Source organism: Uloborus diversus, unplaced genomic scaffold (genome assembly GCF_026930045.1).
Source record: "Uloborus diversus isolate 005 unplaced genomic scaffold, Udiv.v.3.1 scaffold_992, whole genome shotgun sequence".
In the NCBI taxonomy this organism is placed as follows: Eukaryota; Metazoa; Arthropoda; class Arachnida; order Araneae; family Uloboridae; genus Uloborus; species Uloborus diversus.
The window spans coordinates 45,794-61,346 of record NW_026559223.1 but is presented as its reverse complement, the minus strand read 5'-3'; the positions used below and the strand labels follow the sequence as shown (position 1 = coordinate 61,346).

Here is a 15,553-nt window from a genome sequence, read left to right as displayed (position 1 = left end):
CCCGAGTTAATTACAACGACTTTTCTCGTGACGTCCGTATGTGCGGATGTGCGGATGGGCGTATGTGCGTATGTATGTCGCATAACTCAAGAACGGTATGTCTTAGAAAGTTGAAATTTGGTACGTAGACTCCTAATGGGGTCAAGTTGTGCATCTCTCCTTTTGGTTGCATTCGGGTGTTTCTAAAGGGTCTTTTGCCCCTTTTTTGGGGGAAATCATTGTTAATTTCGATGTAAACTCAAGTGGTGTTATAATTTATGCAAACACTTGGCAATATATCGCCAAGATTTTGGTCGCCAAGTTTTGTCGAAAACTTGGCGACAAATTTGGCGATTATTTTTTTTTTATTTTTTTTTTTTTTTAAATCTGGTTTCAATTTGGCCATTGTTGATGATATTTAGAGAGTTAACAATTGAATCACATGAAAATTGCCAATAATGGGGACATAACTTTAAATTGGTGTAAATGAAAGTCATGTGAGGAAGTCATCAGCTCGTTTTGTAACTGATACAGCTTCATCTTACATATCTTACATTGCAACTATGCTAAAAAAGAAGTAGTTTCGGTTACTAAAAATATTTATGGAATTGTAGTGTGCTAGAGTATACCCAAACTATACATTTGCACTGCAGTTTTATTTCATTCCATTTTATTTATTTATTTTTTTAGTGTGGACGAAAACTACTTTTTTTTTAATTTTAATTTTCAATCCTCAAAGTATATAGTAAAAATTAACACACAAGTGGAGCAATTACTTAGAAAATGATAATAAAAGTTTTTAGACAATAACAGGGTTACCTTACACCGAAATACCGTTATACCTTGCAGACATATGTAAGGTGTAATTAAACACAGAAAGTGGTGAGAACTTACACTTAAAGATGAGTAACTTTCCAGGAAAGTTCGGTGAAACCTTACTCTTTTTGAAAGTGTAACATTACAAACAGGCATAAGAGCAAACGATCAGTTAGAGAAACTTTCTGTTGATCATTATGACTTCGAAAGGGTGCACAGTTTCACTTATCTAGGCTCCGTTATCACAGACTCTGGAGGTAACACCGAAGAAATACAGGCTAGAATCATAAAAGGACACCGGACATATTTTCTATACAGCTACCTTCTGAAAAACAAATTGCTGTCGAAATCATTAAAATACAGACTGTATAAAGCAATCATCCGACCGATTGTGACATATGGAAGTGAAACCTGGACCCTGAATAAAAACGATGAAGACCTATTGATATTTGAGTGAAAGGTCACACGTAGAATCACTGGTCTTTTGAAGATGGGTGATCAGTGGAGAGTAAGAACTAATATTGAAATTGAGAATATTCATAAAGGAAAAAATATAGTTCGCTTTATAAAAGCCCACCGTCTTTCATGGCTTGGTCACATTGAGCGAACAGACAATAATTTTAGACTGAAAAAGATCCTGAAATGGAAACCTTTGGGAACTACACAGGACCAGAGGACGACCTATAAAGAGATGGTTGGATGATGTTCTTGCAAACCTGGAAACAATGAAGATCCGCAGATGGAGGGAGAAGGTCGGTCAGAGGGTGGTCTGGAGCAAAATTGTGGATCAGGTCCAAGGCCCATAACGGGCTGTAGTGCCACTTGAAGAAGAACATTACAAACATTTTATGTGTAAGCTTGCAGACAACTGTGATGTAACCTTACACAGAAAATAGTGAACCGTTACGCTATAATTACATTATCATTGTGTGACCTTCCACAAGCGATGTGTAACTTTACATCAGTTATGTCAGTTAAGTTACTCTAGAGCAGTGGAGCCACCTAGACTGCTACCGATTGCGTGGAGTGAGGTTACATTTTTATTTATTTATTTATTTATTTATTTATTTTTTACAGTGCAGGGAATGCTGGGAATTCACTTTCAGGCCGGTTGTATATTTCGAAATCTATGATACACCGTCAGATCAAAGCATTTTTTTTTTGTTACCATAAGTTTCCGTTTTGTACTTTAGCTAGATATTTAATTATAATGTTCTGCAATTTGTGTTTATAGCAGAAATTGTCATTTTTAAAAGTAGATGAAATTCAGATTCAAACATATTTTTTAACTTTAAATTTTCAAGAATGATTTTTTTTTACAGAGCTAGACACGATAACAGTTTCGATGCTTTTAGTCGTCAGATTTTCTTTTAGGGGATAACATTCTTTACTTTCTTGATATTTATCCGCATTTCAAGTCTGAGAATAAAGTTCCTAGGTCATTTTTGGGCAATTATAAATTGCTTATTAAGCTCACTTGACTAAAGATGCTCTTATTTTTCAGATCGCCATAAACACGAGAATATGCTAGCTCATTGTTTTAATATTTATTAAGAGGAAAATATTTCATCGCCACGGTTACAAATCATTTGCGTTCATTCCAAACTTAACTTAAGCAGATTTTACTTTTAAAAAGAGACGGGAGAAGGAGGTGTAAAGTTACGTTTTTTTCGGAAAAAGCATCAGCATAGATGAACAGAAAAAACAAACTTCATCTAATTACAAAATTTCAAGATTACTAATTACCACCATTTAAGATTGGTAATAAATAAAAATGCATGACGTTGTACTCTGTAAATAATCTATATAAGTGTACTAGTGGATATCGGCCATAAAATCTTTATCTTTACTGCCGCATCCCAATCGTCAACTATTTTTCCATGACTAAACTTGTATTACCTATTCTAAAAAATCGCTAGTCATGATATGACGGGTGCAAATTTCTTGGTCATTTCTATTCCATTCCATTTGTAAAAACAAGAAACTCATAAGTAGGGTCCGGGCAAAAACATAATTTGAATTCAAGACGTCAAAATTCAAATAAATACTGGGTGATGCTGGGTGTTTTTTTTTTTTTTTTTTTTGAGTTTTACTTTTATTTAAACCAGTTTTATTTTTCAAATTCAATACATATTAAGTACTTTTCCTAAACTAAACTAACGAAATTTTTTTCAACGCTTTATTTTACCACGGAGAGACCAACTTTAGGAGCTTTTGCGCCATAACTTTTAAGATATTCATCAGTTTTAGAGGAGATTTTTTTAAAAAAAAAAGAAACTTTTATTTTTCATTCTTATGAAAACAAAATAGTAGTAGACGATTTTTCTGAAGTTAACAAATTGTATCTTCAACTGGCGAGTAGAAAAATAAAAGAAATTCAAAATCATTTCTATAAAGTGCGAAAGACCTTTTTAGATGATCGTTGCAAAAGAGAATATGTCCGAAACACTTACCTCGTCAGAATTTTTTAAAAATAAATATTCTGACATTGCACAACTTTTTTTTCCTTCGATAATCATGTGACTTACACATACAGCGATTCCCTGTGACAATGAGGGTATTTGTATTTTTGCATATCCAAGCGTAACAATCTTATTTACGCAGCTTTCTTTCGCGCGTGGAATCATGGAATAACGCAAGAAGAGACAGTAGGTACGAGACTTTTTGTGATTTCTTTGGAGAAAATAAGTTTATCATAATGAAACACAACTACTTTTTATTGATACCAGTTATTGATACCAGGAGTTGATTTTTGAGTTCACCAGTGATTATTAGATTTTGAGACTTTTTTTTATGCATGAAATAGTTTTTGATTTCGAGAAGCATTTCCTAAAGAAAACAAAATTATGAAATTTATGTTAAAAAAAGTCCAGTGCTCAGTTGTTTCCAGTTACTATGAATTAAATTTTGAATTAATCATAGATAAATTGATTTTAAGAGCAGTGTTTTATTCCATGAAATGATTTTTGATTTTGAGAAGCATTTCCAAAAGAAACAAATAAATCAAATTGATGATGAAATAATTCCAATGTTCTATTGATTCCAGTTATTTAGTATTACATTTTGAATTAATCAGTGATAATTTGATTTTAAGAGCAGTTTTTTATTGCAAGAGTTTTTGATTTTTAGAAGTATACTCGAAAGAAAAGAAAACTTTTATCAAGCTAATGTTGAGGTTATTGTACAGTCTTTCTTGACAATAGTATGTAATTCATTTTACAGCAGTAAAATGTTGTAAAATATTGCAACTCCCCCCCCCCCCCTCTTTTGAAGCTATACTTGTTCCCCGTCCCTCTACTCCCCCCCTAAAAACTTTAAAATAAAATCTGACCTGATTTAGAGCCGAGCCCTCCCAAAGGCCGGGGCTCTAGTTTTTGTTTAGGCTGTCATTGGCCTGGGTATACTTACTTTCCGCAGTGATATGCGAGAACTGCGGCGGACATTTCTTGCCACAATGCATCAATAATGGACTAAGATAAAGACTTAATTCATGATGAATGAGTTTGTAATACTACTCAATAAATTACCTATTTTTATTGCTTTAAAGAATTTTATTGCTTTAAATTTCTTTTATGAAAAACAATGGCTAAAAAATAAAGGCTAGAAGATTTTTGAATTTTTTTCAGTTTTCTAGTGAAAATGTTGTTAGGATAATGACACTATTAGCAGAGTTATCAATATTATTCTCTTATTTTTTGTCCCTTTTCCTTTTTTGACTATTAGTTCCGCTTTTCAAATAATTCTCTTATAATTTACAGTTTTTATCCGGATCAATTTTAATACTTTGGTAATGTAATCTTTTTGTTTGACACCTTTTTCCCAGTCTATCTCGCCCTGTTTGCTTCTTTTTAATGTTCGTCATGATATATGAGTTTGAATGAGTAACAAGAACAAACAAAATGAAGCGTTATAATCGTGAGATGAATATATATTTCCAGTGACGGAAAAAAAATAATAAAACGCCGGAGGAATGACGTCAAAAAAGTGACAAAATCACACATAACCTGTAAAAACAATATCACGCATTCTTTTTTGTAGACCTTAAACGTAATCCGTGATGTTTGCATACAATAAACAGTAAACAATACAAAACTTACATATAGTAATAGTAAAATATAAAAGCATATACTTACCAGGGGAATACTGCAACGACTGACACAAGCACGCTTTGTGGCAGTTATAACGCGATTATATAATTATCGTATTGATAATTGAAGCGACAATATTTTAATTTTGATCAAAACAGTTAACTTGCTTTTAACTTTAGTCTGTTACGCGGATTATTCGCGGTTAAGGAGATCCTTCAGCAGTTTAAATGTTGAATATCAATCTTTCAATTTCGCCAGGTGAGGGTAACATTATTCTTCCGTGACGTAAAATATCACTTTTTTTGCATATAAATAAATATAAAATATGTTTTGATGTTTATTCAGGCGTATGATTATGGTAAAATACATTATGCCAGGTTATTTAAAAACGAATGTTAGAGGTATTTGTATAAAAAGTAGAAAAAAGGCAAGCCAGGGGAGTATACATCTATAACTATTTTCTGTTATTTATGCTGAAATGAAACAGTATTGAGAATTGACTGTGTGTTCCAAATAAAATACAACGTTCTTTACGATTTCATACGATAACAATAATACAGGATGTTTCAGTTAAACGTTTCAGAACTCCTAAGAGGGGTAGGGTGCATCCTGACTGCTAGAAATCACATAGTAATGCGATTCGAAATCGTTTTCTTGATCCAAGAAATTTGAGATATGCCGGAAGAATTCCTGACTGTTCGGAGCTAACTGCGCCGATGATGTGAGGTTTGCATTGTAGCCGATTGAAAAACCTTCGAGCTCTTACTTGGTCCCATGTACCATTTGCTTTCTATCTTCACTTACGGTCTCTTTTTCTTATGATGCTTCTGTGTATATCACCGCTTAGGAAAGCATTTCCGACCCCGCATTGCTGTATGATTTCGAGTCGCCAGGATGCACCCTACCCCTCTTAGGAGTTCTGAAGCGTTAAACTGAAACACCCTGTATAATTTGTCTTACCTAAAGAATTTCCATGATCCAATTAAAATAGCGTATATTCACCCAAATGTGTAATATTATTAGTTTTTGTAGAACAGTTCTTTTGCTCAAGGAAATGACTTTATCGGTAGTACCTTGTATTTGCTTACTGATTAAACAATCAAAAATCGATCTTCAAATGTGGAATTTCTGCTATTTTTAGCACTCTCATCAAAACGATTAGAAGTTGATTTATTTATTGAAGTCACCATAACTTAAGAAGCCCTCATCAGGTAAAATGATTCATGTGTCCAGGAAAATTATGATGTGCTTAGACTGCTGTCGTTGGAAACAAAAGTATAGCGTAAAAGATACAAAAGAAAATAAAAATGAAACCTCTACGACAAAGATCAATGGTAAGTACTGCATGCATTTTTGTAGTTCTTAAAAGAGAAATATTTTAGCATTAGTGTCCGGAAGCTGACTTTTCTTTCCGATTTTGATGATGCTGGACAACTTTGTAATTGACTTTCGCCCCGTTTCTGTTACCGTTTCTGAAATAAGAAAGCTAACTCCGAGTTTTTCCATCAGGTGGCGCTGTAAGCTGGTTCATTCAATCATATGTGGCAACTTAACTATAATTAGACCCCACTTTGTGACTCTGCTCTGGCAATTCAGAAATTATTGGGTACGGAAACGTAATTTAACGAGCACCCTACAAAGTGCAGCAAAACATTTATCATCGACGGTTAATTCATTTAAAAAATTAAATAAACAACTGTGTCTATCAAGACCCGGTCTCAACTGATTCAAAAAATATCTCATGTTTCGCAAATGTTTACGTATTTCAGTGGCTCAGATGAAAGTGTTGAGGAGTGCTGAAACATCAAAGGCTAACTGTTATCAATTGATGACAAAGGTTGATCAAGCTTCATGGCAGCTTTGGCATGCGCTAAAAGAACCTGAGAAGCAGTCAGATCACGGGACGCGGGAGCGTCCCGCCCCGCCAAGGAAACCAAACGTCAGCAGCCAGCAGAAGCAAATCCACCGCCAAAGACGAAAGAAAATAAAAGCGACCAAGAACAAGATTACACGACAGATCAAGTTGGGATTTTTTGGGTTTTTCACCCCTCTGTATCTCAGCCTCATGAAGACCCCCGGAGTTGGTTTTTGGTACACTCAATCTCTAGTGGCCCCTGACGCCGTAAACCAGAATACAATCCCCTGGACCATCAGGGGGAGGAGGTATTAAAGTTATAAAATCGCTGTTCAAAAAAGTTTTCGCTTTCTTTGACAGGGCTACAGCCCAGACGAAAAAAGGAATCAAGCTGAAATTTCGCACACATTCCTTGTGCCCTACTGATGTGCCTTTTGTGCCATTTGACCCCCCTCCCCTTCCAACCTCGTTTTTATCCCCCAAATTGTACCTTCCCTGGGTTCTATCACAGCCCCCCCGGGGGGCTACGGTAATGATTTTTTGTATACATGTTCTTGGGGGAGCCATTGAGTACATATACAAAATTTCAACCCCCAGGGACATCATGGGCCGGAGTAATTAAAGTTTGAAAATCACTAATTTTCCATAAATTATCATGTACTTACTCTCAGCTCATAGGGTTTGTTTATCTCGGACTGCAATTGCAAGGTTAGAACAGATCTAACAGTTATTCCAAAGTTGTCTTAGGAAATGAAATTCAATCAAGACTAAAACAGATCCAACAGTTGCAACTAGACGTTAAATCGCGGATAAAACAAATTTGCCACTGCGACTGCGCATGCGCGCAGACTTAGCTCATTGGGCTTTCTGTTTTCAACTTAAGCACAGAAACAAATTAATGAATGAGATTAGAATGTTGTCCTCCCCCCTCCCCCCAAAGTTTTGCCGATACGAAATTTCCTTCCCCCTGTTTTTCAGTTTTGATATATTTATGGAGGGAAGAAATTTTAAATGTCGGCGCGACACTGGGGTTAAGCCATTACGATATTTTACGTGACAAATTATATGAAACTGTACGCATATGAATACGGCACATATAACTTTTTAATTGAAAGCGAAAAGTAGCTACTTTTTTTATCGGTGTGCTTATTTTCTAAATTAATGGATTTTTCACAAACAACACTTAATGAATTGAAAATATATGAAATACTTGTGTCGATATCCGTGCTTTGCAGTAATTTGTTAGCTGAAAAAAATTTTGCAATTAATTTAAGCAAGACTTTTAATGAGCTTAGTCCACGCGCAACAATGCGCATTCGCTATGGCAGATTTGGGATATCCGCTATTTGACATCGAGTAAAGTTGTATAGATCTTCTGACACATTCAAATTTAAATATTTAATGGCTTAGCTTTTTTTTTTTTTTTTTTTGCTTGGTGATAACATGCGTTATTTCATTTTTTAAATGAACTTCTAAACAAAACTAGGTATTAAACAAGACAAAGACTTCTATCAAGAAAAAGATAAATCACCAAACAATTAAAATTATCCCATAAAACGTAAAATAATCCACGATTTAAGAAAAAATTTAATGACAAAATGTGAAAAGCTAGATTAAAATAGCCGTCAAGCTGTAAAACATTTAAAGAAACCTTCATGAAAATGTTGAATAATCTGTCAAATAAAGAAACTGTAATAGAATTTATTTAAAATACTCAAAAACAATATAATTTAAAATATAGTATTTTATTGTCCAAGAAGTTTTCTTGGCAACAGAGAGGATACAAGAATTGTAATAAAATTTAAACCGCATAATTCTCGCAAAATGAACATAGAATCTTAATAGTCAGAAAATAACTTGATGTAAAATTAGGCTAGCCATTATTGTTCCTTAAAAACACAAAACAGCGTTGTTTCAATTGAAAATTTTCTGACTTGAAGTTGTGATTTCTATAAATACAGACAAGGTAATAATATCAATGCAAAAAGATGTGATATCTCATCAAAAGCAACCCTGTTGTAAAAATTTCCCCGCCAAGAAAATCTTTAACTTTTCCGTACAAAAATAACCTGCATCCTAAACCCAAAAACCCTCAGCCATAAAAAGTTATGATATCTAGTTTGCCCGTCAAGTATCTGCCAAACTATCATCCTCCCTCTTCTCCTTTTTCATCACAGCTACTTCCATTAAAACCTCCTCCCACCTTCAACTCCTCAGAAATATGGATAGATCTTTTAAATTGTTTATCTTGTTTGGAGGGAAGCTTTTTGCTTACCAAGCAACCACTTCACTTTGAAAAGTGAATTTTGTGCGGAAAAGTTAAAGGTTTTCTTGGCGGGGAAATTTTTACAACAGGGTTGTTTTTGATGAGATCAGATTTAACTTCGAAAAAATGAGTAATGTAATGAATAAAATGTAATCTGTGTCAGAATCTTACTTAAAATTAGAAAGTGAATGATAGCATTTTATAAGATAATGATATAATTTTACGTAATTTACTTTAATTATTTGCTTGTTTTCTGAAGAAATTATGAAGAAGGTAGATGGTAAGTAAGTTTGAACAAACAACAATTTTATAACGTTAAAGTGTACTTTATTCAGTTGCATATGTTTGTTATTAATTTGAAAATTCAACAAAACTCGAAAGGCTATTTATATTTATGCTACAAAGAGTCGATACTGAAAGAGTTATGACATGATGCCATGATACTTCTGATCAGTTTAGTTATTATTTGTGATAAAGTGTTTAATTCAGCGAGTTTCAAGCTTTAGATAACTACGCCTTCTTCTCTCATAAAGAAATTGTTATATACCCCCCCCCCCCCCCCATCTCCTTTAATTTTCAAATTTCACCCTAAAGTTAAAAGTAATTTTCAAAATTTTGCGAAAAAAAGGTTTTATCATACATTGTCAAGTTTCATTTATTTACAATTTCAAAAAAATGATTGAAATATAGTCACTCCCTAGTTTTTTTCTCACTGGTGTATCATTACCTACGACAAATTTGCAGATAAAGACGCTACAAGGCTCGCTAGCATTAATGCTTTAAAATTATATTAGGAAAGTAAAATATAATCCTAAGCGATGTCCTCCAACTCTATATTGTGAAATATTTCCGTAGTAATTAAACGTTCACTATATTAGATTATTAAAAACGATTAGCTTTTCTTGGATGACTTTTGCTTGAAAGGGTGCTGCATTGTAAGCCGAAAATCTTTAAAATATCTTTAAAAAATTTCCGGTTTCAATTTTTAGATTTTTTAAAGAAATTACAGCATGTGGAGCTTAGTCTGCTTAAAACTAGACATTTTCCCACAGAAAAAAGGGATGCTTTTACGATTACATTAGCTACATTTATGAATTTGCATATGTGTATTTTAATTGCAATTATTTGATTGAAGTAATGTATTTATACTTATGTGTGCGTCGTTTTTGCTGTTTGGCGACATGATAGGTGTGCTGTCAAAGGGTAAGTGTTCATGTAAGAAACTGTTCCAGTTATAGGCGAGGTGTTTTGGATAATTAATCTACGTATATATACGTAAAATTACGTTCATTTTATAAGCCACGTTAGTAGGGGAGAAAGGAGAGTTTACCGACAGCAGGCGGTGTGCGGTGGTAACACCGCCTGCGACCTTCGGGTTGCGCCTGTGACCTCCGGGTTGCGCCTCCCACCCCTGGTTGCGCCGTCCCTCCCCACCCCTGGTTGCGCCGTCCCGATCCGCCTCCTGCGTCATCCCACCGCCTCCCAACTCTTCGTAGAAGATGACGGGGTTTTCGCTCGTCCGCGTTTTCGCATCGTGAAAGGTTAAGAGGGTTTAGTTTCGGTTTTAATTATTTTCGCACTTTTTTTTTTTTTTTGTACTTAGAATATTTTGGACTTTGTCGTTTTTTCTTCTAACCTTATACGAAGGTTTTCGAGCGCCTGCGTTTATTGGACTTTGCCGTTTTTACTTTGTAACCTTATACGAAGGTTCTCACAAAAAATAAGCTTTCGCACGACCGCGTTTTTCCATGAAAGGTTACAATAGTATTTTTTGCAAAAATAAATTTTTTTTTTAAGTTGATGGTCCCACCAACCAGCCCGGTGTATTAAATCGATACACCCCATCAACTATTTTTCAATAATCTGCCGATGCAATTTGCGTACCAATGCAGTTTGTCAACAAATTTGCCTAAAATTTCCTGAAACAAAATGTGACATTAAAAATCAAAGAAGGACCCTAGAAGTGTCACTTCTACAATCCTTTAAAGTGTACTGAAATGAAATGCAACTTTACGCAATTCCCCAATTCTGAAAATAAACTTTGAATGTTTCTCCCTTTCGAGACGATAGCAGAAATAGAATATACTCTTAGCACTACATAGTATAAATCTGTTTCGCATATGATTCGAATAAATATTATCTCAGGCACTTCACTATAAGTGTTTATCACCATCTCAAACTTGGTTTTTTTTTTCCTTCTGAAATAAGGAAATCAATCACGTGTTCATGTTTTGATTATTATTTTTCTTCCTGCTGAAATAAAGAAATCAATCTCATGCTCATGTTTTTTGATTATTTTTTTTCCTGCTGAAATAAAAAAATCAATCTCATGCTCATGTTTTTTGATTATTATTTTTTTTCCTGCTGAAATAAACAAATCAATCTCATGCTCATGTTTTTGAGCAATCACGATTGCTTATTGCTTTCATTTGACAGTTTTGATGTCCTATCTTTTTATTTTCCCACCGCCACCCTCCGCACCGTCACCATCGAACGGGTCCTCCAGATGCTGCTCCTATAGCGAAAGCCGTCTACAGGTTGCATCCATGTCCTACACACACGCGCATACATACACAACTACACACACAAACACACATACACCTACACACACATACACAAACACATACACACAAGTACCCACACATTCATGCCTGCACACAGACTCAAACACATATGCCTACACACACATACACATACCCCCCCCCCCCACACACATTCATACACACAACTACCCACACACTTATGCCAGCACACAAACACACATACCCCTATACACAAACACACATACCGCCCGCACACAAACACACACGCCTACATACACACACTCGTGATTACGAAAAACATAATTTGAATTCAAGATGTCAAAATTCAAATTAATTTATTATTATTATTATTATTTTTAGCCTGCTGAAATAAAGAAATCAATCGCATGTTCATGTTTTCATCATTTTTTTTTCATGCACCAAAGTAATTTTTGTAACTTGGAAAATTTCGAAGAAATTATCTTCTTAACATATACTTACTTATATCTTCTTCTTTTCTCTTTACCTACCACAATAAAGAAAATTTGTTTATTCCATCAAATTTTCAATCTTCCGAAAAGGAAGAGAAAATTATGTGTCAAATGAATCAATATATACTAATAAAATAATTATTTTCAAATAAGTGCTTCAACATCAAATTAATTCACATGATTGAAATTGTGTCTAAAATAACAACTTGAAAAAAATTATACTGATTAAATACATTTATTTTAACATTTATAAAAAAAAAGTACTTACAATTCATTTATTCGTGCTTTCAAATATCCGATTGTTGCTATGTTTCTAATTTCATAATCACATATTTTCACTTTTGATGACAGTTCATTTACAAGTCTTAAAAAGTCAATGCAACTGTCAATATTAAGAGTGTTCAATTTTTCTCTTGAAGTGTAAGATAAGCAGTCATGTCGTCTCTGTGAGGGATGATTCACTTTACACCCCTCGCAAATGAAGAGAAGGTTGATGCATTGGCACATTTCAGAAATAAAGCACTCGCGAATTATTTCAGATGACTCCAACTCATCATTGTAATTTTGCGTAAGTCCCATCTCTTCGCATGATAACATTTCTCGAAAATGTTCAAATCCAGCTGCTAAGATTTTCTCCTTTAAATTCTCACAATCTTCTTTCATTTTTTTTTATACACAATTCACTGAGGACGTCACAATCCTTTTTCATTGTTAATCCGTCAGAGCTTTCTTCAAGTTGATACAATTCACATACGCCATCTCGGCATACTACTAGCACATCACTTCCCGCAACAAAATTACTGCTGGAATATTTTGAATTATATTTCCAAATTTTCTCTTGAAAGTAAAGCCAACTCAATGGTTGAAAATTAATTTTCATACCTGAAACAACATTTTCAAGTTCGATTATAACTTTCCCGTTTTTTCGTAAACATACATTTATGTTTACATTATCTGTTAGTGTAGCAATTTCTATGTTTCGTTCCTCAAAACGATTGAACGCGTTTTGCAAAAATCTATCCAGCCAGTCTTCTTTTGTAAATTCTTCACAGGGGTGTGAAAACGGGAGGATTTCACTGCGGGGTTCCTCTATTGAACTCGTTGTTGGACAGATATCGCTTGACGATGACACGGTCGGGGAATGTTCCAAGCTAGCACCTGAAAGCATACGCCGTTTTCTCGACAATTGAGGTAATTTCCCACTCGAAGAAATCAATTGAATATGTACTTGCATCTGAGGATAAAAGGCGTTTTCGATGCGGTTCTTCACATGTTGAGGCAGTAGCACTTTGTTGCGATTTGCCGTAAGAGGGCGTGTTCCTCACCTATTTAAGCAAGTTGTCTTGTATCTTTTGGCTTATGTTTCGTTATGCTTATGTTGTGTGATGTTATGTTACATTAGTTGAAGGGAGCCGCCAGCCCTCATAATACTGGCAAGAACGAGCACTGCCTCGTTATCTTCATTCTCTTTTAAGTTTTAAATAAAAGTTAGTTTTTAAATTAGTGTTGATTTTTGGAACCACCGATAAAGCTACATAATCATATTTTATATGGTGCATTACGGCCACGAATGGAGCTGCTATGAATTTGAGTAAAAGAGAATGTACAGTGAATTAAAGCTTCTACAGAAACTAAGGTAGGCTCATAAACTTCATTATTCAGTTTATCTCAAGTTTCAATTGTACGAAAATAAGTTTAAAAAAATGACTTCAATCCAAGAATTGGAAAGCGATAAGTTTCAAAAACTTACAGCAAAGAGAACTGTTTTGCGAAGGTTAACTACTCAATTAGTCAATCAAATTTAGAAAAAGTTAAAACATGTAGGTGAAATTGATGAAGCAGAATTACGCGACGATTATGAACTTTTAATTGCAAGGTCTAACGGATTGACAGCGCTTGATAGTGAAATGTTAGAATTTATTGAACTCGAACAAATAGAGAAAGAAGTAACTTTAAATGATGAATACGAAGCTAAATGCCTAAAGTTTTCTAAAAGAATATTGCGTTATTTAGAAGATAAAAATAAAGGCAGTCGAAATTTAAGTTCTTCAAGCAACCAAAGTACAAATGCTAGAATTAATGAAAACTCTAGACAAGGGTCAGTTAAATTACCTAAGCTAGTTATAGAAAAGTTCTCAGGAGATCCAAAGCATTGGCAAAGTTTTTGGAACAGCTTTGAAAGCACAATAGACAAAAATGAAACAATTTCAGAAGTCGAAAAATTCGCGTATTTAAAAGCCCTTTTAATCGGTCAGGCAGCTAATGTTGTGTCTGGATTCGATCTTTCAAGCGAAAACTATGATAATTGTAAAGAAATGCTAAAAAATAGATTTGGCAAAAGAGATATCATAATTAACTCTTTTATGAACAAAATAATTAACTTAGAAGAGGTTAAGAGCTCTTCCAATGTTCAAGCGCTACGGAGAATTCATGACGAAATTGAAATCGCTTTTAGAAATTTAGAGGCAATGAATGTAGAATCTAAGTCCTTCGGACTCTTATTAATGCCTATTTTGCAAAAAAAAGCTACCTCATGATTTAATACTGCAATTTAATAAGCAGAGAGAGGACGGTGATATTGAAATTTCTGAATTAATTTCATTTTTAAAGAAAGAAGTGGAATGTCGGGAAATTACTTTAGCAGCATGTAATGAAAATAAAGCTTCGACAATTTCTAAAGGTTATAGTAATCAAAAGAATGTTAGTAAAAGGTACGATAGAGATATTGCTACAGCCAGTGCATTGAATACTTCCGTAAATCAAGTATGCATCTTCTGCCAAAATGCGCATAGTTCCTACAAGTGTAACATTCGTGCAACGGAAAAAATAAAACAGCTTAAAACGAATAACAGATGTTTTAAATGTTTTAAGAAATTTCATTTGAGTAGGGTTTGTAATGATAAAAGTGTTTGTTTCAAATGTAATGGGAAAAATCATCATGAATCGATTTGTTTCAGAAACAGTGACGAACGTTCTAACTCAAGTAAATCTTTAGAGCAACTTAAAACTTCGGAAAATACTTTAGTCGCTTCTAATTCAAATAATGAATCTGTAGTTCCTAACGTAAATGCAAACGCTTTTGTTTCTCAGAACTCTAGTAATGCTTTGAGCGCGAAAAATGTATTGCTACAAACGTGTACTGTAGTAATTTGTACAGAATCAGACTCGAAAACTACGCGTGCAATTTTGGACCAAGGTAGTGAACGTTCTTTCATAAAAGACACTTTGGTTAAATCTTTGAATTTAAAACCCATACGCACTGAGAAACTATCAGTTTTCGCATTCGGAGCGGAAAAACCCATTGTTAAAAATTATCCTGTGGTAGTAATTGAACTTTGCGACATGGAGTTGAAAAACAAAATAAGATTAGAATGTTTGGTAACCGACACAATTTTCTCATGTCCTGTGAAGGGTCCAAGTTTACGCTCACTCAAAAAAATGCAGTGCTTGGGACTAAAGCCGGCCGATATTGTAGATAATGTCTCCGATTTACGACATTTGGGGGTATTAATTGGGGCCGACAAATTTTGGGATGT

General features: G+C 34.3%; 1 long non-coding RNA gene across 1 annotated transcript; it reads left to right on the top strand.

Annotated features, from left to right (window-relative positions):
* The first annotated feature begins 3,409 nt into the window (after positions 1-3,409).
* Positions 3,410-6,741, top strand: LOC129234091 (uncharacterized). Its single transcript, XR_008581524.1, has 3 exons — positions 3,410-3,447; positions 6,025-6,217; positions 6,653-6,741. It is a non-coding gene; the product is annotated as an uncharacterized LOC129234091 (long non-coding RNA).
* The last annotated feature ends 8,812 nt before the right edge of the window (positions 6,742-15,553 follow it).